The 25,717-nt window shown below is 37.4% G+C and overlaps 1 long non-coding RNA gene across 1 annotated transcript; it reads right to left on the minus strand.

The window, feature by feature from the left end:
- Positions 1–417: 417 nt before the first annotated feature.
- Positions 418–25,717, minus strand: LOC120530025. Its single transcript, XR_005633880.1, has 3 exons — positions 25,616–25,717; positions 25,038–25,110; positions 418–446 (listed from the first exon to the last, which is right to left on the minus strand). It is a non-coding gene; the product is annotated as an uncharacterized LOC120530025 (long non-coding RNA).

Consider the following 25,717-nt stretch of genomic DNA (forward strand, 5'->3'; position numbering starts at 1 on the left):
TCAGAAGCCTATGAAAAGTATCAAATTACAATATGTGTTACTCAATTTTTAGATAATCAGTGAAAACAAAAGCAATATACAGTTTCAAGGTTTTGTATTCAAATGGTATGCCCAGGTACATTATTAAACATGATGTAGCAGCCAACTCGACTATTGTTATTTTTACACTTTGAATAGCCTCTCTGAATCTAATCAATCCATTCTACTGTTTTCACTTGCTGCTTATTTCTCATGACCATCACGTAGGGAGAACCTGTCTTCTTTTTCATCTAAAACAGCTGTTGTTGGTGGATTCCCACAAGACTAAGCAAGCTGAGAAATGTGGTCCCTTTGGTTTTTCTTATGCTGTCCTCCCAGTCAGTTCTCAGGAATGAAGCCCAGTGACGACTGAATGGAGAATGCATATTAGGTGCCTGTGCCAAAGGTTTTCTTATTTTGGAAGGCTTCTGAAACAAACAAAAAAAAACACAACTTTATTATAAGAGAAATAAAAAAAGAAACTCCATTGGAAACGCAGCAGTGGTTATAGCAGCAGGGTATTTCATCTTAATGTTGAACTATACTTCACACACCCTGGTGTTTTAGGAAGGGTTAAGAGTGAAGCACAAAGCAGGCCTCCTGCATGACACATGTTTCATTTGCAGTTTATTTACACAGCTGATAATATATTTCTTTTGTAAAAAAGTGGGAAAAACCTCTGTGGTTACTAATCCAGCTGTTTTCGCAAGTGTAAGAATAGGCAGCAGGGCAAAGGTCTCGTCTGAAAAGAAGCGAATTGTGAAACACAGAAACACTTTGTTTAGGTTATTAAGCTGACTTAATGTAATCTTGGCATTGAAAAATATTATTCTGTACAAATACATATGTCTCATAATTTCAAAACCATCAGTCTTTACATGTTTACTAGATCATTAATCTTATTATGCATGTGGCAGAAGGAGAGGCCGAGGCTTCTAACTGTTGTGGGGTAAGGTTTTATTTGACTTTCAATAACTGTGACCAGGGCACATTAAGCGATTAAACCGTGATGGAAATGCACTTGCTTTAAGTCCCAATAGTGTGTACTAAAATAAATTTCAAGATGACACAAAAAATAAAAACATAAAAAAATTCTTGCAGTAATCTGGCAGCTTTCCAGCCTCATGTCTGACGCTAAAATTTTCACCCCCAAGCACAACTGCGCCAATTGTTTGGCACAGCAGGGATGGAGCACAGGGGTTGCTTATTGTGTAAATGTATTGGTGTAAGGGGTTAATTTATTTTATTATCCATATGTTGTTCCGATAAGTTAATTAGTACCTAATGATTATTAATTGTTTTACATGCTGCTTCACTTTTGTTTTCCTTTTTATTGCAACTTTCAGGGATATTTCAATTATATAATTAGCCTTTCTACCATGGAATCAAAGGTGAATTTATGCAAATAAAAATTAAAAGCTTGAGAGCAAAAGTTAAAGCTTGACTGAAGAGGGGGCCTCTTACGGCTAAGGCTTAGACATGTATTTAAATTCAGTTTAATTGAATTTATATTTGTATAGCGCTCTTTACTGAATACAGGTTAAAGTCTTTTTTTTCCTAAAGCAATTTACCTTAAAAATTTCCAGAGAATTATACACATCGTGTTGCTTAGTTGCTAAGATGCTGGATTTCTAACCATTAGTCTTTTAAATAAAACTACCCATAATGATTTAGTTGCTAAGGTGTTAGTCTTGCTCTGTTATTCTAAGTTAGTCACACATTTTTGAGCTTTGGTTACAAAAAATAACAAAAAAATACATATAAATGTATGTATTTCAGTACATCTCATGTTTTATTGTTGCTTTTGTTATATTTGAAGGGATCTTATGTTCCATGTATTTGTGGGAGGAGCCTCCAGTAGGTGGGGCCACTGTGATGTCATTACTATGGGTCCCCCCCACTGGTTATAAAGGGCTGTAAGCTGTAGAGATCCAGTAGTAGGTCATTGGTTTTGGTTGAAGTCCGTGTTGTAAGTAGTACTGAGCTTTATTTGGATTTACTGGTTTTCTGGCTTATTTTTGCTTGTCTCTTTAGTTCTGCTTACCATCCATCCATTTTCTAACCCGCTGAATCCGAATACAAGGTCACGGGGCCTGCTGGAGCCAATCCCAGCCAACACACGGCACAAGGCAGGAACCAATCTTGGGCAGAGTGCCAACCCACCGCAGTAGTTCTGCTTACAGATAGTGGAATTTGGACTTGTTCATTTTAGGATTGCCTTTTAGGCAAACCCCTTTTAGCTGTGTTGAAAATTTTGTTTTTCGTTTTTTTTTATTTTATAATAAAATGTTAGATTTTTTTTCCTGGAAGTGTCTCTATTATCCAGAGTTCGATGGTTCCCTCCATTATTAGTCATTTTTTATTTTTCTTGAGACTTTTTTGCATTTTTTGTACTTTAAAAGCTAATCTCCCAAATATGAGCCTTCATAGGCTGAAGCCTGTAGTCAAAAGTTGTGGGATTAGATGGTTTGGCGTCAGACTCTTCTGGGCCTTCCGTCAAGGTCCTGGCCTGCTTCTGTGGTTTATTTTGGAGGCCTCTTATCTAATTTCACCACATTTGTGACTCCTTCATACAAAATTACATATATAAAAAAGGCAGTTTTCCAATTTTGAGCCTTCCTAGGCTGACGCCTTGCAGGCAAAACTTGGGGGACTAAATGGACTGAACATTCTATACACACTCACACCATAAAATCACCATAAAAAATCATTTAAAGATTTTGGGTATAAAGGAAATACAAAGCAAAGTAAAATCTATCTGACTTGGTACGCTAGCCTGTTTATGGATCTCCATCACCCTAGGAGGCAGGTTCCAGAATGACAAAGTCCTGGTGTTTGGGTGTTTTATATCATAGAGGAAGTGGAAGAGAGAAGAAGGGCTTTGGTATTCAAGGAGGAAGTGGCATCACAGTTTTTTTTCTGGCAGATTCTGAGTTTGTCATCTATATCCTTCTCTTTGCGTTTCCCTTTAACAATGTCGTGAGTCTGATATATGCAGATGGAAATTGGTCAAGGTTGTCTTGACAGCTCTTTTACCTATTGAAGGCTTCTCTCAACCAAGAGGTGTGTTGTCTTTAGAAGTCAGGTGAAAACTTGACAGAGACTTCCAGGGAATGGTTTTATACTTGTAGAAGCAAAAGTGCATGGCTTGTGATTGCAGAAGCAGAAATTAGGTGGTTAGTCTTACAGATTGCTAGTTGTGGTGTCATGTACTGTATATCTAAATATTTAAACCACAAAATTATATACAGTATATAATAAAAGGCAGCACTGTGGCAGCACTGCTCCCTTGCAATAGGGAGCCCAGGGTTCTGGTCTCGCTGTGTGAAGTTTGCATGTTCTCCCAGTGTCTGTGTGTATTTCCTATGGACACTTTGTTTTACTCCCACTATCCAAAGATATGCAGATTAGGTGAATGGGCAACGCTAAATTGGGCTTAGTGTTTGTTTGGTATGTGGGTATGTGTCCAACCTTTGATGGACTGGTGCCCTGTCCTGGGTTTGTTCCCACCTTATACCCTATGCTAGATGGAATAGGCTCCAGTCCCCATTGCGCCCCTAGTCCAGACTGAGCAAATTAGAAAATGATATGACATATGTATAATAGGAGAACAGATGTTAAGGTTTATTTCCATGTTAAAAAAAGAAAAGAAATTAAAGGACACAGTATGTCAGCTATATAACCTTCATCAGGTGTGCCATATTATATAATTGTTATTGTATTCAACCCTCAAAGGAACATTACACAAAACATAAAATATGCTCATGAAAAGTTTTCTGAAAAGTCAGCAGGTTAGCAAAGAAGTTTGGAGCTCAGATCTTTATCTCTTTTTAAAAAAAACATTGCAGATTGCTTGGACACTTTGTACATGCCAGTCAAATAAATTATACTGATTGAAAGGCACAGAGTGGGTACATGAATACAGATGGAATAATGTCAAATATGTAAACTGCTTTATTCCTAAAACGGCTACAAATTACAGACAGCTTGAACACATTTTACCAGCCACCTACCAGTTAATGTGCTCTTTTTTGATTTTTGCTTAAGTTATTTTTGAAATGTTTTTCTAGTGTTGCATAAGAAGCTAAATTTAAACATGACATGAGACCATATCATATTGTTTCTTCATAGTTTTTCAAAAACTGAGACTAATTAAAAAATGTGTGAAAGTCGCTCAGTTTTATGTTATAGGTAGAAGAGTGAAATGAGCTTTGTAAAAAGCAGACAGACTCCTCAATCACAAAACTTAAAATGTGAGGAGACTGTTTTCACCCTGATAGACTTTGATTTTTTTCATGCGTGTGCCTTGTGGCACTAGTTTGATAATTTTTACAATCTCTAAAAAGAAAAACAAACCAATGTATATTATTAACTGTATGGAAAACTACTGGACACATCTGACATTGGCTGTGCAATTTCATGAACAATGACCAGATGTTGCCATATAACTTGAGGCCTACCTAACCGATGTATTTCACATTTGGTGTGCTAATAGCTGAGGTCTACAAGATTTTGAGACATTTTCATTTCTTTCGAGTTTTTTTTTTTTGGCTCCAGGCAGGGCTGTCTTAAAGGCCCCTGTTTTGATAGCAAAACAGAAACATACATAGGAATCAGAAACATCGTGGGCCCCAGCCATTGTCCATAGCGCCCATACGTTAAGACAGCCATGGCTCTGGGTCTAGCAGCTGTAACCTGCTTTCTACTGGATGCTCCCCAGTAAGGCAACAATCTTATTTGTTTCTTTGCCATTCTTATTTCCACCCATGCTAGGTGAGTGGTGTGTCCAATCGTTGCGGTCCATAGAAGCTTATGTCTTTTTGGTATTTAAAGCCTAGTCCTAGAGGCTGGATGAACTGGATATTGAAGCTGCTGTCTCTGTGGGACGCAAGCTGTCAGGCTGCAAACTGCAAGAAAAAGTGAGAGGAAAGAAATGTGACACAGAGAGGCAATGCCCATATTGCACTGTCAGTTTAAGCCTGAACTCATGTGAGGAAAAGTATCAATCCATAAAACAAAAATAGCCAACCCCTGAACGCAACACATTTGGAAAATGTGTAAGAAATCTGAAGGAAGAAAATAAATATTTTAGCTGGCCAGTGACAATTAATGATAAATTACCATACCATACATCAACCATTATTGAAAACTACTGTTGTTGTTTGCAATTTGTCTTCATGATGAATTGTTTCTCCATTTCCCCAGCACTATATTTGGTTTTTAACAGATGATTAATTGAAGCCACAACCATATATCAAATATTTAAATCCAAGATAAATTCTGGATACATAAAGTTTATTTTTTCTGCTGCTAATACCTTCTTGGTTTTTCAGCAAATTGTCATTTCTCTGCTTTTTCAGAAAATGTTTAAAAGAATGTCACCAATAACAAAGTGCTGTGAATATATGTTTCAAGATATTTGAAGACTGAATTGTTTTTTTGTGTTCTTTATTTCACCTTATACAATTTCTCTTATTAGGAATTTGTTAGTTTTCAAATACCCCTTGGGGTCAGAGCACAGTGTCAGTGGCCCTGGAGCAATTGAAGGATAAGGGCCTTACTCAAGGGCACAGCAGAGTAGGATCTGTTTTGGCAGTGACAGGGATTCGAACCGGCAACCTTCGGGATACCAGCACAGATCCTTAGCCTCAGAGCCACCACTCCACCCCACATGTGTTTGCAGTCACATGTGTAATTATTTTACTTTATCCAGAACAAAACATGTTTTTTAAATGTCTGGGAGAGCCTTCTTTGTCTTTATAATTTGCATGAGGTGTTTTTTACATGTTAGTCTTATATATAAACATCTACGCCTGGAAGTGTGTGTGTCTTTCTGTCTGGCCTGGAAGTGCAAGGCTACAGCATGAAGCTCAAAGAGCCAACAAGGCAGTCTCAAGTTAACGAGTCAGAAGAAGAAAGAAGTGCGAGGCTACAGCATGAAACTGAAAGAAAGCGACTCCATTGCCAAAATGAAACCGCCAACGAAAGACAAACTCGCTTTGCTGCTAATACACAAGTGAGGTGAGCACATCAGCAAAATGAAACCTCTGAGGAGAGAGAAATTCGTTTAGCTGTTGTTAGACAAGGTGGGCAAACATGTCCTCTAAACAAAATCTCCAACTCTGCATTTCAATATTTTTTCTGACGATTTCAATAGTTTCTAGGAGCCTGGGCTTTTTTCAGCATGGGCCTACACAGCTAGTATGACAGGAAATAAACAGAAGCATTTGAATATAGTGAACTCAGTCTCATGCCATTGCTTATGAGACGCGTTACAAAATGGCCCAGTGGTGAGCATGTACTTCAATTTCCTCAGCACAGCATTACCACACTTTATACACAACATGCTGCATGCCAAACGAGGAGGGTTTTCAAAATTCCCTGAACTAGTCAACAACATGGCAGTATGGTGTAGTTAGTGACTGAATGTCAATGCGCATCGTATGCCCACAGTAATCAGTCCACCGACTGCCACTATGCTGAGTTGATTGAGTGTGTAACATTTATATTTTCTCTACAATTGTGCACTTGGTTTGGGCAAGTTGTTTTTCTCCAAGCTGAAAAGATCAAATCAAGTTATTTTGAACATCAAAAATAGGTTGATCCTGTTTTTGCAAATTAACTGACTTGTTAATATAGAGTTTTTTCTAAAAACAGACTGTTAATCAGCAACATTACACTGAACTACTGAGATGCCTGTGTGAGAGCATCAGGAAAAAACACTTGTAAGGCACACACAGATCTGCATTTTGATCCGTAACAGAGCACCTGCACACACCTCTACACCATGACAGTTTACCTGCACAAACCACATTGTTAGTCAGAGAATTTTAGGCCAAAAATATTGTGGCCCCTGTATTAGCCAGACCTCACTCCCTGTGACTTAAAATTGAGGCTGATGGGGAAGGTGAATTTCCTACCATGGAAGAAATCCACAAAAAAATCAGTGGAGGCTTAAAACAAAAGATGAGTACAGGAAATGTTTCCAGGAATGAAAGAAGTGCTGGGACAAGTGTATTGCCACTCAATGGGCGTATTTTAATGGTGACTAAAATGGAATTGCTGTAAGCTGTATAATAAAGCTTTTAACAATTCAGGGAATTTTTGGGTCCCCTCTTCTATGTAACTAAAAATACTCATTTTTTACTCAGTAACATAAGTGCCAACTAACCTGGCATATGAGCAAAGCAGAGCACAATACAGAAAATTATTTAAAAAAAAAAAAAACAAAGGAGTAAACACATTTTTAACTTATTTTACTAAAGTCAGCATCTAAAGTGTTTATTACAGAGATTTTAAACATTTTTCAGGAAGGAAAACAAATATTTCTTTACAAAACTAGTGTTCCTAATGAAACTTATATGTAGATGATGGTGACGTTGTTTTGAAACAAACAACACAACGACAAAAAGGATGTTGAGTATCTGAGATAGTAGCATACTAGCTGTGAACAAAGACCAGACTACGTTGGACGGTACGAAGAGGAGACGATCCTCAGGTCTAAGTGCTGTTGCACTGCTTGTTACAATAAATAAAATAAAATAAAATAAGAGCACACCAGCATGGGATCATCCGCAGCTCAAAGCACACTGCAACTGACCCATAAAGATTCACCCAACCATTTGATAGCCACTATTATTATTTGAAGCTCATCTGATTTGGTTTGTTAACTTCGACAAACACCTTTTTGTCATCACTTTATAATTTCTTTTTTGCTATTGATTACTGTACATTGATAATTCCTCAAGATGTAGCTATTGACAATACTATTGCTACTTTATACAGATGGTCAGTCTTTCTGATTTCCTTCATAAATTTTATTGCTAAACTCATTGGCTCTGGCTTTACACAGACTTTCTTTCTATTTAGTAATAATAACTTTTGTGAAAACAAAGACATTGTTGTGGTAACCGTAGACCTCGGCATTACACATTTTTATGAAATCTAGTTGGAACAAAAATGCATTTTTCTTATTCAATTGTTTTTAAAATGATCATTTTTGGGCACATATACATGGCTCATATTTTTATAATACCAGATGCCTAGACTAATCTGTGAAATAATAATCCAAAATTAAAATGTACATTAATGTGAATTGTATTAGTATTTAGATATTTTACTAAAAATCTGTTTCATTTTGCAAGCTAATCAACAATGTCTCCTCTCTTGCTTTACGTTCTCACAGTTTGTACAGTATGATCTGCTGTGTTGGCAGGCCAGGGAGTTATGGAATACTAATCTAATCAGTAATGGAATAATAATGATAACGATTCAAACACTGTGTCTTAGTTGAATGTGTCAAGCTTTGACTTCAATTTTTAGGATCTCCAATTACTTTCTCACATAACTCAAATGCAAGATGTTTTCTAATGAAGACAACCAAGTTCAACTCTTCAACCCAAAATGGACCGCTTTTTTCTGAAACTGATTCAAGGTCTTTTCCTCTGCTGTTGTATTTATTGTGATTTATTATAAGTTTCTAATTGAATCTATTCCTTTGTAAACGGGTTGTTATACCACAGGTGTCTTACACAGTATTCCTCTATTTTCCGTGTCCTTTATTTTATGGTAAGAGACTTCTCAGTCTGAGAAGAAGAGAACCTTGGAAAATGTAGTAAAAGTAATACAAGGACACCCTCTGTTAATCATCATGGCATTGTGTGGATTCATCACACCCTGTCTCTGATTTAGGATTTATGGTGTTTTAAACAGTCAAGCCATTCTCAAGGTGGAGAGGATTTTAACACGTTTTTATTAGGTTGAGAAGTTTTAAATTAAATACCTTTCCCCTTGAGGTGGAACAGGTTAATTGACCTTTCCTGTTTCTCATAAATAACCATGTGTGACTAGTTTTTTCTCAGTTCCCACTTGCTCATTCAAATTGTTCTACTTTGAAGCAGTCAAGTAAGCTGATTATTGTTTTTAATTATTAATTTGGTTTCATGCTATTTTTATGCCCCTCTTTTATATTGTAATTATTGTTAATCGCGCAATTTAATACGTCACTAAATTTGTCATTATAGGCTAATTATGCCTTAATGAACAGACAAAGTGTCTCAAGATGTTTTGGCTGCCACTTTTGCCAGCTTGCTTGCTTTTGGATCCTACCCAGTTAGACATTATTATGGGACGGCCTTGTGATGGTGAATTTTGTATATTATAGTAAGAATCATAAGAGACAATATGTTGTGTTACACGTTATGTTGTGAAAAACGTGTGCCAAAAAGTTTACAACAACCAGTGAAAAAAGATAAAGAAAAAATACCAGTCATCAGTTTCAAGAAGGCAGAAGCATCTCCAGTGTGTTAATTTTCACATCCTTGCAGAAGCCATTGCTGTCTATGGATGAATATTACTGAAACTGTATTGGCAGGTAAAGGATGATTAGTGTGACCGAAGGAAACATCAGACAGCCACATCACAATGCACAGATTTCAGTCTCCTTTGCATTTCATTATATCCAGTCAATCTTGATCTTGTGTGTGCAATACGGTTGTGCAATTCTCTCCCAGAGTTTGTTAAGGAAAGATTCCATCACAGAGTTGAAATGTTATCAGAAATGGTTTGTTATCAGTTTCCTATCTAAAGGCTCAAACTTTGTTATCATACCGTATTAACATCACAATGAAAATTAGTTTTAAGCCTTCTTATTTTTAGACCTTTGATTGTTACTCACCCTTGATGTTTTTTTTCATTTAAGCTACATTACACTTCTGAGGATAGTATCAATTCCAGGTTGATTGTACAGAAATTCTTGATAAGACATCTGAAGCAGAATGAATAATAATTCTTTTGTGCACATATTCATTTAGTTACATAGTCAAAAAGAAAACAAGTAATAAATGGTTCAAAAGTGTTTGGAATTTAGAAAAAAAATTAGTAATCCCAAGGTAAGTGTGGCTTAGCAATAGAGCAGCCAATATGACTGACTGTGTGCTGAAGTGCACAAAGACCATACTAGCATCTTTTTCTCCAGCTAATGGATTTAGGTAGTGCTCACGGGTTATCAAGCAGCATGACCCAATTTCACTAGACATTGTGTGCATCTTGAGGTCAAAGGTATTTTTCTCAGTAGTTGATTAATATTGAATTTTAAAGGCTAAACAGATCAAATGGTGGAAACATCCCTTCAGGCTTGGACCACAAGGAGAAATGTATTAATTTTTTTGCTGTTCATATTTTTTTTTCATTTGGACAGCTCATACTGCAAAAATGAATACAGTACTACTTGTCAGCAACAATTAAAAATTGTTTATCACTTCGTTTTTGCTCTCTGATCAACATGAAAACAACCACATAACAGTTACTATAAAATATAATCACCAGAAGCCTCATGTATAAATGATGCATACTCATAAAAATCCTACGTACGCCCGTTTCCACACACACTTTCAAATGTATAAAAAATAAACTAGGCAAAAAGCCACACGCATTTTCATGGCAGACTCCCCCTTGTGTATGCAAGTTTCTGCTCAGTTTTGCAAACTGGCAGCACCCAGCATCAAAGCAGTGCTATTGTTTCTGTGTGGTCTCCCTTTTTTCATCAATGATGTGGGATTTATCAAATAAACCAAAATGAACTGCATATCGTTTACAAATTTAATTGACTTGATTGTAATCACTCTGTAACAGTATAATGGTGCACAGAATGGCCAGACTATACCAACTATCATAGCTGCTTTAGAGTTGTTAGAAGACATTGCAAATGGAAGAATTAGAAGAGAGCACATGTTTATAGATGATAACAACTGGCTTCTAAGTTGATTTCGAATTCCAAGAGCTATGCTCTTGGAGTCGTGTGTGGAACTGGCGGCGACTTTACAAAGGCAGACTTTGAGTAATTGTGCTCTACCTGCTCCTTGCAAGTTCTGTCCACTCTCGGGTTTCTAACCACAGGAGCCTTTCAGTGTGAACTTGCTGACTGATCGGGTATTTCACAGATATCACTGAGCTGCATTATACCAGCAATCATCCAGATATATAAGATTTCCTTATGTTTTGAACTGGCAAAAATGAATGTGCAACTTACAGCAATGTCCCGTTTTCCAAATGTAATCGGAGCGGTTGAATGCACCCATTGCTAATGCAACAGTGCCGGACAAGTTACATCAGCCAGGGATGAAACACCAAAAGAATGAGTTGGCATTACATCATCTATAGCAGGAGCGCCTATAATAACGGCAACTCCGCACAGTCGCAGGTGCTTTTTCAAACTAGTGTGGCAAAAGCCAAAAGACCTTTTAAGGATAGTGAGTCAACTCAAAGAGCCATGTAAAAAGGAGAGAATTAATCCAATGTTGCGGAGGGCTGGAGCCCTGCCCGGGGTTTGTTTCCTGCCTTGCACTCTGTGTTGGCTGGGATTGGCTCCAGCAGACCCCCATGACCCTGTAGTTAGGATATAGCGGGTTGGATAATGGATGGATGGATGGGTGATCCATTATGGCGCTTGGTGCCAACTCTACACTATAAATACACTACACTCCATAACTTCTGTATTATTTTGGTAGAGTAATATGTATATTGCTCTACTTTCCTCTATTGTATTATTAATATGTAGCCTTCAAATGCCTAATCTCACAGACTTAACACTGTTTATAAGGTATTATTGTATATAAATTATCCCCACCTTCCCTTCTATATCTATAACCTCAGGCAATTAGATGTAGTAAAAATACAAGCAGGAGTTAAGTTACACATAAAATAATGTATTACTGATAATATTCATAAATAATAACAAAATGCAAAATACATTTGAATATTGGAAACCATACAACCTGATTAAATGGTGATGTGTAGTTCAGGTGGCACACAGACTTGTAGTTACTTAAAATGTCTCTAGTTAAGGCATCATTGGTGCTCAGCTTTCAGCCACATGTCTGTTCAATATGGCTGCTGAGTTGTGCTCTTCATTGTGTTGTCTTCATCATCACAGGTTAGTAAGGGATGCTTTTTTCAGATGTTAGTAAGAGAGAGAGAGTGAGATAAAGCAAGCGAATTTATAGGTTTTTCTGTCCAACCCCTAGAGCCAATAGGACATCATGGTACTCAAAGGGCTCTGAGACAAACCAATTCTAAACTGTCATACCTCAGACAAATGGGGGAAATAGAACATCTTGTAAAATTACAAAGAGACTTAGTCGTAAGGGAGGGGGGACAAGCATGAATGCCTCTCACCAAAGTAACACCAAAGTTATATACAAAATCTTACATCACAACAACTTCCTTTTGTTCCTTATAGCACTGCTTACGCAAACAAATAGTACGTTTTTCCTTGTCTCCACTTCGCATTTTCTGAAATTTTTTTTCCATGTTCTTTTGCCATTGTCTTTTAACAAAAAACGAAATGGAAGGGGTTAATTATATTAATTTGCATATTCAAAATTCTGGGAGGAATTGGGCTGGAGCTGTTGGTTGTGTGCATGTGCGTTATATTTCACGTTCATTGGGATTTATATAGGGGAAGTGTGTGGAACTTAGCATATGCACAGTATTATGCATCTGGATTTTTTGTGCACACATACATTTTCAGTTTTGTCCATACACCATGTTTTAGTATGAATTATATACATGCCGTTATACATGAGGCCCCAGGTGATTATTTTCTGAAATTGACAAACCAAGTACAACTGCTGGATGGACGAATTAGTTATTCATTTTAAATATTACGTTTGAACATGGATGGATTAAAAAATGAAATCAAATGTTAAAATATTTAACAAAAATGGGCTTTATATGTCCTTTACAAATAATAAGTGGTGTAGTGTCTTACCTGTAGAGGATGCCAACACAAGCACAAGGGTCTAAAGCACAAAAAAATCTTAACCAGAAGTAGATAGATAGATAGATAGATAGATAGATAGATAGATAGATAGATAGATAGATAGATAGATAGATAGATAGATAGATAGATAGATAGATAGATAGATAGATAGATAGATAGATAGATAGATAGATCATAATAGTGTTATCAGTGAGTAGGCAATAAAGACAGCGACGCCCCTGGCTATGGAACAGGCCCAGCATTAATAGGTGATGAAGGAACGGATTCGGATCATACTGATCTTAACACGCTTGTGTTGCATATGTTCCAGCACACAAGAAGCTTGTATATAATTAAGTAAGTTTAATAGAGATACCTATTTTGATCTTTCGGGCCTGGATGTTCTCTTTGAAAAACAATGGTAGATATTGGCCATACTGATATGCTGATGGAATAATGCTGGCAATGATTGTTCATATCAACAGAAATTGTATGTGTGCATTTGTGCCCTTCAGCAGCTGGGAACATGGTGATGCTGTGCTGATGTCATAACACCATGGGCATCTTTGAAAAAAAGAAGACAACTGGATTAAACTGTAGGAAATCAATTAATAAAAAAATATACAAGAAAAAGTACTCAGACTCTTCAACACAACAGTGAATAAATCATAGATATCAATTAATTTAAAAGCAAAGACAAATGATTTAAAGAGCATGAGGTTTAAATATGGAAAAAGGTGGAAGGGACAAGGTCAACTATTAGGAAGTACAGATAAGTGCTAGAAAATCTGTAAAGGCAAAGCAGCAAAAAGGCACATGTTTACAGTTTACAAGACAGAAGGAAAAAGGAACATATAAAGAACTGCAAAACAGAAACAAAAAAACATGAGGGGATGTACTATGCATGCCAGTTACTTGAAAAACAACGAAGGTAAAATCCTATCTGATTCAATTTTAGGTCATTGAGAGACAAAAAATGAGTTAGTAACTGAAATTAAACACTGCGATTGGAGTCATGGAAAACACATGGGAGATGTGCATGAAGAAGAACTGAGTACGAAGGAGAAATAGAATAATGATGCTAATTGTGAGAGACATGGTGCAACTTTGATGTAGGTTCTTAAAAGAGGAGAATGAATAATAAGTGATAAGATTAAAGGAGGTGAATTAGCAGGCAAACTAAAAAGGTGAAGGTGTTGGACCCAGGAGTCAAATCAATGGTATGTATAAAAATGCTATAAATAAAGCAGGTCCCGAAAAGTAAAAGAAGAATTAATTTTATCATTTAGAACTGGAAGGATTAATAGAAGCAGATAAAAAAGACAAAAGCCCACAAATAGTATTATACTTACTCCTGTTCTAAACCTGCTGATTCCAGTAGAGGATCGAAGAGAGATAAAATTTATAACACATACGGTCCACACCCAAATTAATCTAATCCACACAGTTTTGATATATTGAAGGACAGTAGACAGCTAAAAAAGGAAACCTTTTTAAACCTAATGGTAAAACCCAACTGGGATGATGAGAATGTGGAAAGTCGGCATTTATTTACAGTTGCAAACAGCATTACAGCTTTTCAGACTTTCCTGTTCTCTGTTGCATATCATGAATATACTGTTAAATACATACTGTAGTATATTCTTAACATTTTAACTCAGTATTATTCCTCTTTATGCCCATATGTCCGCTGATGTTTTATTTACATTTTGTTTATTATTGTACTTACTGATACGAATAAAGCTTTTCAGAATGTAGTTTTTATACATATGTTTTGACTACTTTGGGGTTTTTATACATCAGGAGTTAATTTCTGAGCTTAATTTTTCCCTTTTGGTTTTGTTTTGTGCATGTTGCTTTTCATCACCATTATATATATTTTTTTATTTTACTTGTTGTTTGACAGTCATCATGTACCTGTTGAGATACCGAATTAGTGGCTTTTGAAGGATTACTGGCATCAATATGGCAGTGTGTGGCAGCCTTAGTATCCCTCGCTGGATATTGCAAACAACTTCTTTGTTAACGATAGATAGGTACTATTTCAAATAGGCCCTAGCATTAACTTTTGTTTTTGTTCTTCTCTTGCTTTCTGACCTTTCATTTCTGCCCAGTCCCTTTGGTAGTGTTTGCCTTGTTAATATTCTTCTCTGGCTTTGACCCCTGCTCTTTTTGGACCATGTCTTTTGACTCCTGAATCATTCTCTCTGTCTTTTTTTTTCAGTGACAATAATCCTCGAACACTCTGTGTATCCTTTACCAGGTGTTATGAAAGATAAAAAAATATGTAAAAAAAAGAATCCATACCTCAGCTCACAACACGATTTGTATCTTATTTATGTACCATACACATTCATGTATTCATTTTTGACACTCAATCACTTCAGAAATGAGTGAAACCCTAAGTTCATCCAGTCTATCATATTAGACATTAACATGAATGCCCACACTCATGCCAGGCCAATTTAGAGCTAAAATGCACATTTTTGAAATGTGGGAATAAACTGAAGCCCCTTGAGAACACACATTAAGAAAAAGGAAAAATTGTGGAAACTCCACACAGACAGATATTGAGCTGGGATACTAGGTGAGTCTCCTGCAGCTGTGAGGCCTACCTCAGTGCTGCCTACAAAATACAGCCTTTCCAGAAAAATGATGATCATTGCATCGGTCTCATTATATTGCTCGATTAAGATAGTTTATTTATTATATTTTCAATCATATTTGTGTGTGTTTAAGGTGCCTTTCTTATTGATTATTGCCACCAAACAGTGTGCTGTGTGGTGGGTTGCATCCTTGTTCAGAGGCGATTCCCACTTTATTCTGCCAGTGAAGGCTTCAGCCCTCTGCAATTCTGTATGGCAGGGATGTCAGACTCAGCTTCTGGAGGGTTGTAGTGGCAGCCTATTTTTAGAAGCCAGTAGCAGCTTTTAATAAAACATGTTATTGAATGTTATAGTTTTTCTTAGACATTTCTAATATGATGATTTTTCTTTTTGACAAATATTAAAATGTTTGTTAAACAGGTTTTCTAATTAATAGGTGTTCTGTTTTATTTCTATCCAAATATTGTACTGAAAGAGATGCTCTAAAATTAAAACACAAAAGGTGTAAATTGGACCAATTCTTCTCTTCCTGTTATTTGCATTTCATGGTTAAGCTAACAATGCTGTTTAGGAGTTAGAAAAATAATAAGGTGTTTGCATTTTAAGAAGCCTGTGGATTAAAAGCAGTAAATGATTAACTTTGAATCAACTCATTGGCCTGAATGAAAACCTACAGCAACTGCGAATGTTCACATTCGAAATAAAAATGTTAAGTAATGGGAGGTCTGAAAATCAAAAGTGCACGTGAAGGGGATCAGGTTGTCATAGTGGACGCATCACTATCCACTTCAAGGCAGTACTTTGAAGCCATTAAGAAGGCTAACAGAATGTTAGGTTATATAGCACAAGGTGTGGAGTACAACTCCAAGGAGGTTATACTGAAGCTTTATAACCCACTGGTAAGGCCTCATTTGGAGTACTGTGTGAAGGTTTGGTTTCAAAGCTACAAAAAAGAAATAGAAGTGCTAGAAAAAATCCAGAGAAGAGCAACTAGGGGGACGAGTTGTGAGAAGTTGAGGCTTTTCAGTTTAAACAAAAGGAGATTAAGAGGAGACATGATTGAAGTGTTCAAAATTATGAACGGAATTAGACCAGTGGATCGAGACTGTTACTTTAAAATGAATTCAACAAGAACACAAGGATACAGTTGGAAACTTGTTGAGAGTAAATTTCATAGAAACAATAGGAATTTTCTTCACACAGAGAATTATAGACACATGGAATAAGGTACCAAGTAGACAGTGGTAGACAATAGGACTTTTGCGACCTTCAAAGCTAGACTTGATGATATTTTGGAAGAATTACGTGGATAGGACTGATGAGCTTTTTTGGACTGAATGATCTATTCTAGTCTAGAGTGTTCTAATATTCTAATAGTTTCAGTTTATTTTAGTATCTGTGTTTGGAATATTTGTTATTTTTTTTCCTATACTGAGAATTTGTTTCAGGGTTGTGTGGAGCTTGTGGGTATCCCAAGGTGGGAGTAAATTCTGGATTAGGTGTTTTTCAGTCAAAGTACACATTCAGGTGGAGTGGTGGCTCTGAGGCTAGGGATCTGCACTGGCAATCGAAAGGTTGCTGGTTCGAATCCCGTAAATGCCAATAGGGATTCTGCTCTGGTGGGCCCTTGAGCAAGGCCTGCAACTGCTAAGTGCTTTGAGTAGTGAGAAAAGCGCTAAATAAATGCAAAGAATTATTTTTATAAGAATTACTCTTACACATACACACACTCTCTTATACCGGGCTAATTTGGAATCACATTAACTAAGCATGCATGTCTTTAAGTTGTGGGAGTGTTTTGTCATGGAATCATATCATGATCCATCTCAGGTCGCACATTTTGCACTGTGGTAACTGTCAGTGGTCAACCATGAACATATGACACCTGAATTACAAAGGCCCTCAGGAGAAGCTACCTGTGGCCTGAGCTAAAAGGAGAACTTAAGAGGATTTTGCATGCTAACTGCCTGTTTCTGGTGGCATCAGCTGAACTCTCTTGGTGTGCTGGGGAGGCAGCATAAAGAAGAAGGACGTCTCACACCTGGACAAACTTGTTAAGAAGGCAGGCTCTATTGTAGGAATAAAGCTGGACAGTTTAACATCTGTAGCAGAGTGACGGGCACTAAGCAAACTCCTGTCAATCATGAAGAATCCACTGCATCCACTTAACAGTGTCATCTCCAGGCAGAGGAGTAGCTTCAGTGACAGACTTTTGTCACTGTCTTGCTCTACTGACAGACTGAGGAGATCGTTCCTCCCTCACACTATGCGACTCTTCAATTCCACCCGGGGGAGTAAATGCTAACATTACTCAAAGTTATTGTCTGTTTTTACATGCATTTCCATTACTCTTTAATTTAATATTGTTTTTTGTATCAGAATACTGCTGCTGGATTTTGTGTATTTCCCCTTGGGATTAATAAAGTATCTATCTATCTATCTATCTATCTATCTATCTATCATTACGATGCAGGATTATGCTTAAGCTATGGTTTCTCCCTTGGCTAATATTTAAATTCCCTTTGAATGTCAGTCAGTCGGTCATTATCCAACCTGCTATATCCTAACACAAGGTCACAGGGGATGTCTTTTTTGTTAATTTTTGATTCGGTGACTGTGTGATTATGTTAATATTTTTATTTATTTTTTGTCTAATTATGCATTCTATGCCAACTTTAGTTTTTTTTATTTATTATTTAGTTTCTGTGTGTAATCTTGTCCACTTATGTTCCTTGTATTTATGGGTGGACCTCCCAAAAGGCAGGGCCACCAATCCCTTAACAAAAGGAACCCCACGTCCCTTTAAGGCAAGATGGGAAAGTCAGTTCCTTGTGTGTCATTGAATGCGCTTATGTGGAGTGTTGGATCTTCTCTGAGAGTATTGCCTAGTTTATTTGGATGAATTGGTTCCATCGACTTGCTGCCTAACTTTAAGGATTTTGTTTTGGGACTTGTTTACTTTAAAGTTGTTTTGTTGGCAAGCCCTTTTGCCTTTTTTTATTCTCGTTTAAGCTTTTTGCTACTTTTTGTTAAATAAAGAACCTAGTTTTCGATCAGTCCTACACCTAGAGTTTTTTTTTTACGGATTTCTCTCCATAGTAAAATATTTTTATTTTCTGAGACATTTCTAAGCACTTTGCAAGCTCTCATAAAATGGGGCCTAGTAGGCTGAAGTCTCACAGTCTCCCAGGGTCTGTGGCCCCTGGGGTTAGGCTTATTTTTGGGCTGGCCAGCTGGGTTTCTAAACTGTTTTTGGTTCAATGTTGGAGGCCTCACACCTTTGCCATTTGTGAGCGTTATAACGCACAGCACTGCCTCTGCACTTCACAGTGCAAATCCTGCCAACTACATCAAGTGTTTTGTCTCCTCAGGTCACACATTTGGCACTGTGGTAACTATCAGTGGTCAGCTGTGAACCTGCGATATATGGATAACAAAGCTCCTCGGAAGAAGCTCCCTACAGCGTGAGCTTAAGATGACAATTTCCTGAACTCCCTCACTCGGCCCCCAGTTTAGTGTAGTATCCCTTAAACAGAGAGGAAAATGTGAGCAGACATAAAATAACTGTGAACAGGACCTGCAATCAAGCTCAGGAACTGTGAGGCAGAAGCAATAACCACTGTATCATCATACCTCCCCAAGTTCAAAAAAATAATGAAAGATTTATTACTTTTATTTCATGCAAGGCAACATTATGCAGCACTTTTATTTGATTAGTAAGCATTTTAAATACAGAATAGATTTTTCATATGTATTCAGTAGACACGTGCACCCACTGATTCAGTATCTGTGTTTGCACTTCGTTAATATCTTAAAAGCTTTTCTCAGCTCCATGCTGTTCTTCCACATACCAGATGAGCTCATCCTCATTTGTGGTTTGCTAAAGTCACAGTTTTCCTGTGAAAGTAATGCAGTTGTATCTAATGCTAAGAATGACTTTGAAGGTTCATTACTCATTCTGAGAGCTGATGTTTTCTGTGGTTGCATTTTTAGGTGTTTGTGTGTCTGTATATGTAAACCATTCACCATTAGTTGACTTAAAATTAAGCAGCAACTAAAAATAGCAATTACCATGATTTTGTTGGAGTGGCACAGTGGTAGTGCTGCTGCCTCGCTTTTAGGAGACCTGGGCTTGCTTCCCACGTCCTCCCTGCGTGGAGTTTGCATGTTCTGCCCATGTTTGTATGAGTTTCCTCCCACAGTCCAAAGACATGCAGGTTAGGTGCATTGGCGATTCTAAATTGTGCTTGGTGTGTGTGTGTGTGTGTGTGTGTGTGTGTGTGTGTGCGCCCTGTGGTGGGTTGGCACCCTGCCCAGGATTTGTTTCCTGCCTTGCGCCCTGTGTTGGGTGGGATTGGCTCCAGCAGACCCCCGTGACCCTGTAGTTAGGATATAGCGGGTTGGATAATGGATGGATGATTTTGTTCATCACATCCTATTCATTTATCATTCTGAATTCACATGTGACCTTTGAGAGGACTACATTTTTTTACATATACTGAATAAAAATTGCAAATGACTTATTAGCACCTTTTACATTAAATCTACTTAAATTATATTATGCAATGGTATATGGGGGGTTATAAGAATAAACGCCATTTAAAGTTCACAACTGTATCTTATTAAGTTTTAAATGAAGGTATTTTTGATAGAAAACTGGTGAATGTGACAAGTGTTTACAATAAGAAAATGCCATTCAGCTCATTAGGTTTACAAATTCCCCTAAGGTCACTCATTAGTGGACTGATAGTCCTGGAGCGTTACCTACATGTCATTTGTACAAATAGTTTTAAACATGTAAATCTTGCGGGTAGGAAGGATTTTCTTCCCAAAATGAAATCAAGTTTACCAAATAACTACACTGTTAGATTTGTCTGCAGTGGTTAATAACTGTCACAGGTAGCTGCTCATGGGTTCGGCTTTGGCTTTTAAAGTATGTACAGCTCTTTAAAGGATCCATCATCTAGAACAAGTATTGCACATGACAAGGGAGATAATTTACCTCTCAGAAACAAATTCTGACATCATTTTCAAACTAAAAGAGCAAGTTTCTGCTTCTTGTCTTTTAGCACTCCAGGCTACTAATGGACTCTCTTAGGGAGCAGTAGATGTATGTTCTGTGCGAGTGCAATAGGCCTCTGGAAGTTTTATGAAGACTTCAAAAAAAGTAAACGGGAACATTTGACATTTGTGTACTTGTTAATTTATTTGTTTCTTTATTTAATTATTTTAATGCCAGCCCTTTTTTTCTGTTTCTAGCATCATCATTTTTTAATGACACCTTCACAAACTACTGCATGCTATATATTACCCTGATCAGTAACACTGCTTCAATGAGATTTTGTGGCAATTTATAGCTTGTTGACAACGACTATTTTGGCAGTGTGCTGTGAGTCATCTGTTTTTATAATTTACATTTGTGTTGATTCATTTTACAAATTTGCTCTAGCACTAAATAGACACAAATAAATTTGTACACAGCACACAGACCAGATTAAATGTAATTGACGACAGCACAACTCTATATAGGACTAAAATATTACATACTTTATTGTTGCACAGTTACTGCTGAACATTGACCAGTATATATGACATTGAAATGGTTTGGAGCCTGCCCTGCGGAAACTATAACCTACATGCATATGTGTAGTTTAAATGCAGATGCAACATGGGAACAATCATTGAGGCATTCATATATCTTAGTTAAAATGTTGGTCAAGTTTGCTAATTACACAAAATTAGGTGGAAACTACTGAAAGTAAAGGAAGTAAATATGTTAAATTTGAATACACAATTAGGGGTCTAAGACTTGAAATGACACCTTATATGATGGGCTTAGGAGTAATAGTGGAGTCATCATTGTCCGCATCCAGACAATACACAGAAGTGATCAACAGAACCAATAAGATGTGGAGTTACATAGCACAGTATGTCAAGTACAGATGAGGAAAGGTTATTCTTAAAGTGGTGCCTCATCTAGAATACTTAGTGTCAAGAGTGGCATTTGGGGGTGGCAAGTGGGGCGACCACCCCAGGCCCCGTTTTTGAAGTCCACATGTCCAGTTTAAGTGGATTTGTCAAGTTATATTCTCCAGTATACATATATTTAAGATGCTTCTAACAGGATCCCTTTTAAAATCCCTAATTACAGGTCAAATTCTGTACATGTACGTCTTTGAAAACATTCCATAGTCCACCTTCATCGCCTGAAAAGGGTTGCCAGTATAATTCATTCCTAAGGTCAGCGTTTCTCAACCTCTAAGTATTTGCGACCCGAGTTTTCATAAGAGTTTTAATCACGCCCGCCATAAAGTTTTTTTGAAAGGAGAACACTATTACCAATTTGTTATTTTTTAATTAATGATATAACATAGATGCATATTTTATTATACCTACTTAACTTTTATCGACATTTATCTAACTCTATATTTATTTTTCTAGTATCAGAATGTAGTTTAAGTTAATTTGTTTTGGTTTCAATAGATGTATTTTTCAGATTTTGCATTCTTGTTTTCTTTTTTTCACATCTTTGCGCCCCCCCCCAGGTGGGCCCACCCCACTGATTGAGAATCACTGCCTAAGGTAAAGTTGATAAAAGATTATCTGAGATCAACCATGTCTCAAGGCAGGCTTTGTGGTCTGACGATCTTATCTATAGAAAAAGACATTGCATCCAGATTAGACTACGAAGATTTAATTATGATACCTCTACGTTAATTTCACACACCTATCGAAACACTGAAACTCACATTTTATTTGTAGGCCATAAACATGTCCAAACATTAATGCACAAAAACATGTATCGCTAATGATATCCGGCTGACATGACAGTAAGCGTGAGTTGTGACTATGACATACTGCATATTGAGACTCAGAGTTTACTTGCAATTTGGGCACTTTCCTAGAAGAGGCCCTGCTAATTTCCTCATGACACCGCATCGCATTTTGCACTCTCGTGGTATTGTCATGAATTATGAATTGCACTTTTTTAATAGATTAAATCGTTATATTTTTATTTTATCTTGCAAAAATTTAGCTGAATACTGTAATGAGGAAATCTGGTGTATGTTAACATTATTTTTATTAAATTCGCGTATAAGTGTATACAGTCCACACAAACCGGTAATAGTGTTTAACATAACCGGCCCAATGTGGGGTTGGTCAGCCCTAGGCCACGCACACCCCTAAGGCAGCCTCTGCTGAGTGTAGTTTGGGTCTCCATACATCAAAAAGCTTAGGAAATATCCAGAAAGGAGAAGCTAGACTGATTATAGCAATGTAGGGTATGAGCTGTGAGGAAAGGTTGGAATTGCTGAATCTTTTTAGTTTTACAAACAACATAATTTATGTGTCCACAATTATGAAAGGAATTAGTACAGTGGATTCCATGTGGTAATTTAAAATAAGTTCTTTAGCACAAACATGGGGACAAAGATGGAAATTGGTTAAGGGTAAATTTTGCACAAATGTAAGATTGTTTTCTTCATTCAGAGAATCATCAATAGGTGGAATAAATTATTACACAGGGTGGTAATTCATTTGGCAACCTTCAAAACCCAACTGGATTTACTTATAACTTCAGTTTGGCAGTACAATCTTCCCTGTGTCTCCCCTATCTCATAGAAATGTTTCATAAAAAACTAGGGACGTGCCCCCCCACCAAGGCTGCCTGCGGTGGGCCAATTATATGTCAATAGCTTGCTTTGCTCACTATCGATGCATGGAGGAATATTTCACACAGGAGGGGCCCGAGATGCAAACTCACAATCTCCTTACTGCAAGACAGTGGCACTACCATTGTGCCAAATCTGTGGCTTGTTCAATGCCAACTGAACAACTACTATATGTATGTATACTGTATATATACTGTATAAATGTATTTTTTATCTATTCACATTAAATTGGTTGTATTGACATGAGAGTATCATTGTTGTATTCTCCTAATGAAGTTCAAAAAAATGATATTGTGATGGGCAGCCCTGGCCATTACCTGGCTAGGTGAGAGAGAGCAACAACTAAACAATACCTGTTCTGCGATACTAGTGGGCAGCCCTCCTGGGCGAGGGTGGCACTACGGATTCCCGCAGGACATGCTGGGAGCTGGAGCCCTGCTAGGTTCCATGGGAGCCACCAAGGGGAGCTATAGAGCCCTATAATGGACTTCTACCACACCTGGGAGTGATTCCTGGTAATCTTGATGAGCCACCTGGAACATTCTAAGGACCTATAAAAGGAGCCAGTCACCACCACTTAAGAGCCAGAGTCGGAAGGCAGAAGGACGAAGCCTGAGGGGGAAGAGTGGAGGCGAAAGGACTGTGAATCGAAAGAGAAGAAAGCACTGTGAATTCTCTATGTACTGTCCTGTACTCTGAGGAGCGAAGAAAAGCACTTCCCCAATCTTGAATACAGTGTGTTGTGTGCAGGAACTTTTGTCTCTGCCTGGCTGTGTCGGGTCAAGACTAGAGAACCCCGGAGCTTCACAGATATATAGATGTATAGTATATGACATACAGTTTTGAAGAAAAATGAGTGTTGCATGAAAATGTTGCATGATTTAGCTAATCGTGCTAAACTATCAGCATATCCAGTTCAATTATATACATTTTCTATAACTTACAGCCTGTAGGGATTGTGCCAATGTGCTGACTATGGATTATAACTGTGATCTTTCTTCATGTGTTCTGAGAATGCCCACCAGTTCAGTCTGCTGTGCTATTTCCAACTTTCTGTCCTCCATTCTTTTCTTCCTCGTACTATTATCCAGCAGACGTTATCCTCTTTAGACACAATTGGTGCAAATACAGTCTTAGTTTCTCACTTGAAATCCACCAACTATTATTTACTGTTTCTTGAACTCTCTAACCCTAAAAATGAAAAGTGCAAGTCTGTGATGAAGCTGGTTCAGGATCAGATGGAGTGTACCCACTGCACTGACCTTGCTTTTAATGTCCGAATTTTCTTTTTTCAATGTATTGCCTATGGAGCCAGCTAGTGGGTGGTGCCCCTCTACTCAGGAAGCCAAGCCATCTCAATACACTTAATGTATTTCCTTACAATGCTGTGTTGATTTGGGTGATGGGAGGATGGTGTCAATGCATAGGGTGTTCATATTTTTGCTTGTTTTGATTCTTGACAAAAAAATATTGTATTGCTTGACCTATTTTTTGTATTTGATATTTAAACCATAACAAAATTGTACATTGATGATATTTTCCAAGTGTTAAGTGTATAGAATTTGATGAGCTACATTGTGCTAAATGGTCTGTTCTCATTAAAATTGTTCTTAAGGACTTGTGTTTACAATTTCAAGGTCCTGTTAATTAGGCATAGGTCAGAAGCCAGTCCATTGCAAAGCATATCCACTCATTCATTCCAACCCAATCTCAAGTCACCATTTAATCTAAGGACAATCCTGGAGAGAATGAGGACACCATGCAAATGGTGACCCAGTCTAGAATTGAATTCCAGCCCCTGGGGCTTTCAGTAACTTTCCAACATTAGCATTTGACAAATCAAAATCTGGACCATGACCTCTATATTAAGACATATTTTAGGCTAGACTTCAATTGAATACAGATCATGTGTCCTGTGGCCAGCTGGGCAAAAGTTAAAATACTGCTGTTCTCTTTAAGTATGACTGTATGGTGGTTTACCAAACGGTTAATGCAGTTTGGCTCTTGTCTTGTCACCCAATGTTGGCAGGATAGGCTCCAGTTCTCCACAACCCTAAAATTAGATCAAACACATTAAGAAGACAGACAGCTAGCTTGTATAATATAAAGCATATATCATGATTTAATTAATTTGGACATTTCCAGGGACTGGACTTGATATTTCAGCATATGGAACATCAGTAATCAAATTTTTTTACTGTAAAGTGTCATTTAAAATTGCGTGAAATTCACACTGCATAACAGTTTTTAGGGCATCCAGTTAAAGTTTAATGGCATACATTTCCTTATGTGTTAGGGAAGCAGCAATGCTGATATTACCTTGGGACTAGAGGCCATATGTTGTTAATGCAAAATAAAATAAAATAACCTCAAGAAAGTATACAAACCCACCTTAGAAAAAGAAAGAGTATAACCAAGAAATGCTAAGCGAGACCAATTAATAGCCCCAAAATCTGCTAACAAGAGAATTGCCTTGGGGTAAATGCTTAATAAAACAGCAGAAAAAGGACTGGGAATGTGTTTTTTTATAAAATATGTAACCTGCAGTCTACAAGTACCTTGTATTCTATGCCTTAATGTAGACATCCTCTGTTTGATTATTAAGCTACACAGCTCGGAGTATCAGTCATTGAACATCCTGGCATGTCAGTCAAGCTACA

Source organism: Polypterus senegalus, chromosome 5 (assembly GCF_016835505.1).
Source record: "Polypterus senegalus isolate Bchr_013 chromosome 5, ASM1683550v1, whole genome shotgun sequence".
Lineage (NCBI taxonomy): Eukaryota > Metazoa > Chordata > Cladistia > Polypteriformes > Polypteridae > Polypterus > Polypterus senegalus.